The sequence below is a fragment of the Eptatretus burgeri genome, chromosome 7, assembly GCF_056783735.1.
Source record: "Eptatretus burgeri isolate ZD-2024b chromosome 7, Ebu_testis_v1, whole genome shotgun sequence".
Classification (NCBI taxonomy): domain Eukaryota; kingdom Metazoa; phylum Chordata; class Myxini; order Myxiniformes; family Myxinidae; genus Eptatretus; species Eptatretus burgeri.
Window position 1 is genome coordinate 111,860,252 of NC_140967.1, and position 5,081 is coordinate 111,865,332.

Here is a 5,081-nt window from a genome sequence, read left to right on the forward strand (position 1 = left end):
TCTGGCCTACTGTCCGGTGCCCGGGGTGCCCTCTACTCAATACTCACCTTTCAACAGCCACGCTCCCAGCCGGTCCATGGACTCCTGCACCCCTCCAAATGGGTTTCGTGCCTTCATACACCACCAACAGAACGACCTCCTTTTGGTAAATTTAACTACCATTACACTGAACCCTGGGTCACTTGGGTGGGATTCACTCCTCCCCCCACTCATTCATTCGCACTATGCATTCCACATTCACTCCATTCACACACTCGGGCCCGCTGACCCATACTCACTCATTGTATTCCTTTTGTTTCCTTGTTTTTTTCTTCCAATTCACACTCTAACTATGTTCCCCTAACTCTCTCGTGCTCCCGCGTCATCCCTTAAACGAGTGCACGTTCCATTTAATCTACGTACCTAAGTGACGTCCGCACAACACATTCCATGTCGGTCCATGTCTCCCGAAATCCATTTCCCTTCATACACACCAACAGAACGACCTCCTTTTGGTAAATTTAACTACCATTACACTGAACCCTGGGTCACTTGGGTGGGATTCACTCCTCCCCCCACTCATTCATTCGCACCATGCATTCCACATTCACTCCATTCACACACTCGGGCCCGCTGACCCATACTCACTCATTGTATTCCTTTTGTTTCCTTATTTTTTTCTTCCAATTCACACTCTAACTATGTTCCCCTAACTCTCTCGTGCTCCCGCGTCATCCCTTAAACGAGTGCACGTTCCATTTAATCTACGTAGCTAAGCGACGTCCGCACAACACATTCCATGTCGGTCCATGTCTCCCGAAATCCATTTCCCATTCTAAATCAAACCTAAATTCCCTCAAACTAGTCCATGGGCCCCATGGAGGACAGCTCATGCCCCCATGAGACCGGTCTATCTAAGCTAAACCCATCCCGCTAAACTAGTGCTTCCTTTGCCCAAACAGGATGTCCGCCACATCCCTGCCGGGCCGTGTACTTGGAGTGAGGCTTTTTAATTTTTTTTACACCGCCAAGGCGGCGGCCTATGGCTTGCCCATACATCCCTTCCATCGGGCGATACATGTAGCCTTGTCATCGCCCTGCCAATGACACCGAGCGCTCACTTTCGGGGCATCCGCCATGCGAGCCGCCGTGCGCTACTCTCACGTAACTCGCACCGCAAGGTCCCCTGTGACGTCACCCCCGCACCGAACCTGCACGGCTTGCCGTGCAGGCTAGCCCGAGCGTATCATCCCGTGGACCCGCTCCGCGCGTTCCGCGAACAGAACACGCGGCATGCAGCACGTGATGCCCCACACACACGCCCACATGGGAACCCGCGTTCTGAATTAATCCCGTAGCCGCCATTTTAGCCGTCCACGCGATGGTCTTTTTAAAAACGCGGGACATTCACACGCCGGCTCCTTGAGTCACGCTCGCCCAGGCCGCTCCGAAAACGAGGAACGGACCTTGGACGCAACGTTCTGTGGAGCTGGCGCGATTTCCAAAATAAACCCGTCCACCTTCTGGGTAGGTCCACATACCAATTCCATGCACGCACTCACACACGCCATGACAATCGCATTCTGCACACCTTTTGACACACATTTCGACACACTCATACCACTCATACACTCCACCACACACTCCGGGACAATCACATCGGGGATTCGCGTTACCACAATAAATCCCGGGGTTTCCATACCCCCAAGCTCCGCGTGTACCCGTTCACATCACTCACCCACTCAACCTCGTTCGGCCCGACCGGACTCACCTCGTCGCAGTCCACTTTGAAGGAGCTTACCATCTTCCTCTGTCCCTGAGGTAGGCTAACCTGATGCTCACATTGGGTCACGAAACATTCCCAATGCTCAACCTCATTGTCCCTCACTAACTCTATGTGTGTGTGTTCGTCTTTTACTTTATCTAATTCGTTCCCTTCTTTTATTTCTGCCTCTCTGTTATTATCTCTGTCATCCCCTGCTGGAGTCTACTGGTCTCTCCAATTATTGTGGTGGCGTTGCTCGTCGTCCCGACCTTACCCGTCTCCATTACGGGCCGGACACAATTTGCACTCACTCTGGTCGGTTCGGTCGCTCCGTCACGTGGTGCCGCCATTTTGCAATCCATTGTCCACATATTGTCACGTGCAATCGCCCTTATTGCCCCTTGCCCCGCCTGGAGACTCAACTCCATACTCTTCATTTCCCCTCGCTGTGTTTGCATATCCCCCCTCAGTATTTGCATATCACTCTTCCTCTCATCCCTTATGTTTTGTGCGCTCGCTTTTATTTCGTTTTGCATCCCTGCATTTCTTTTCATTTCTTGCGCATTTGCGTCCATTTTGTTTTGCATTTGTTGCGCATTCGTTTTTATTTCGTTTTTCATTTCTGCCAGCATTGCCATCAACTGGCCCATGTCAAATGAACTCGGCGCAGCCGAGCCGCCATGATGGTGTGCGGAACCGGCCGGGGTCGTGGAGGAAATTTGATGGAGGGGGCGCTCTCCCACCGCGCCCATTACAACCTCTTGGTCCGATCGCGGGGAATGGTCAACCTGCATGGGGGTATCGTCCTGGACCATGGATCTACTACACTTACGCCTAAATCACATTTTCTCTACGGCGAGGATACGGCGGCCGTACACCCTCTGAATTGACAGAAACGTGCGGCGGCCGCAGGGTGGCCCAACGCCGTTTGGCTATCTTTTGCAGGCCGTAGGGGTCGCCGTAGAATTATAACGCAGAGTTATAACTTTTTTTCATTTCTACATTCGCCGTAGCAATTCGACAAGCCCAAAAAAAAAAACTGATTAAAAAAAAAATCAACCCACTCGTTACCGTCCATCTGGCCGCACGTTCGCACGTCTGGCTGCGGTCACCTTGCAGACACCTTGAGGCTACCTTGCGTCTGCCTTGAAAATTCTATGGCCGCCGCATGGCCCCCTTAAGGTCACTGTGCGACATCAAATCAAAGACCGTATGGCAACCCCATGTTTTCGGTCTCCACAATTTCTAAATACGCCGTGCGGCTCCCCAAAAAATATAAACATATGTGACTGCTACATTGTGTGACCGTGGAAATACTGCGGCCGCCGTATAATTGCTAGTGGCCATAGATTTTGGAGACCCCATGGCCGCCGTGGCAAATGTGACTTAGGCCTTACTTCTAAACCCACCTGCTTCAGCCCATCTTGGTTCGCCATGTTGCGCGTTGAGTATAAATTTTTAAAATGTTCGTAATTTGGGGGAACGGGGGGGGGGGGTGCGGGGTTGCTCCGTCTACCCCTGATCCGAACCCCTTAAATTTCATGGTGGCGGAGGGGTTTGAATCCCACTCCTAACACCAATTGTTGTGGGCCCGAGTTTCGGTGGCGAGAATGACCGCTAGGTAGAGCAGGAGAGTCGGCTCCACCGAACACCCGGAATTTATAGGTCATCACCCCGGATAACTCCGGAGCCGACGGGTGCCTTATCGGACGGAAGATCACCAATAGGTCGACCGTGTGGGATAGGGTCGATTGCCAATTTCAATTTACCTAAATACCCATGTCATCCAAACTACCGGGGAAATTCACCCTCGGCAGGATCTGCGTGATCCGGGCCGTTCCCGAGCCGAACCCCGAGCGGAGAGTACCAGAATCCTGCCGGGCCGATTGCACCATTATGGCAACAATGAAGCCTCCTAGTCCCCGTTCACAGCGTGGCAAACCAATGATAGAAACACAGAAACCAGCTGATACATTCAACAAAATGGAGATTTATTTACAATAGGCAGGGAGGGGAACACAGAAGAGCAGAGTTATCCGAATGTAATATAAGAAAGGTCAGGCTGGGTAGTGGAGGTGGTAAAAGGGTCGAGGTGGTGAAAAGGGTCATGGTCATCGTCGTGGTGGTCATCATCATCGTGTTGCGGGTTCGAGTCCCGCCGAGTTGGATCATCGTCGCCTCTGATCTTCTCCTTGGCCTTGCTCGATTGGTGCATGGCCAGTTGGAGAGCGCAGTACCTGGTGCTTGGAGCGGCATCGTCTTGCAGGTTCGAGTCCCGCCGAGCCGGATCGTCGAAGACCACATGAGGTGACCAGGTCCAAGCACATGCTCTGGTCTCGAGCTCACCTGTCCTCGAGCTGGAAGCCTTCAATAAAGACCCGACGGGTCCATTTCTGTGTGTGTCTGTGTGTGGGCCCGTCTCTAAGTAGCGACTGTATAAGGGCTTTTGCTTGTACATTGACTGCATTTCTTATAGTCGGATAACTCTGCTCTTCTGTGTTCCCCTCCCTGCCTATTGTAAATAAATCTCCATTTTGTTGAATGTATCAGCTCGTTTCTGTGTTACTATCATTGGTTTGCTGTGCTGTGAACGGACTACGGGGCTTCATTGTTGCCGTAATCATGCAATCGGCTCGGCAGGATTCTGGTACTCTCCGTTCGGGGTACGGCTCGGATCCGGCTCGGGAATGGCCCGGATCGTGCAGATCCTGCCGAGGGTGAATTTTCCTGGTAGTTTGGATGACGTGGGTATTTAGGTAAATTGAAATTGGCAATCGACCCTATCCCACGCGGTCGACCTATTGGCGATCTTCGGTCCGATAAGGGACCCATCGGCTCCAGAGTTATCCGGGGTGACGACCTATAAATTGCGGGTGTTCGGTGGAGCCGACTCTACTGCTTCACCTAGCGGTCGTGCTCGCCACCGAAACTCGGCCCCACAACAGTACTGCTAAGCATATCCTGACCAATATCTGCCTAGCTCCAAGAGTAGACTTTGTATGTAATACTAACAGAAGACCGTCAATCATGGGTGAAGAACAGGTTAAAATAGGTGCAAGAGATATGGAAACAGCTATTACAGGACCAAATCAAAAAAGGGCTAGAGATTTCAAAGCTGCACTGGGATCATGCAAGTTCAAATCAGAAATTTTGTCTTTCCTTTCACTGAAATGGAGTAAAGATAAGTACAGTGAACAACTTGAGGGGCACACAGTGTATGTCAGCTGTGGCAAACAATGCTTTGTGTACACAACCAATGATGGTCCTGTCTGTAGAAACAGTGTGGCATCCTTGAGAAATGAACATGAAGAAGCTAAAATTCGAATTGTGTTGGACT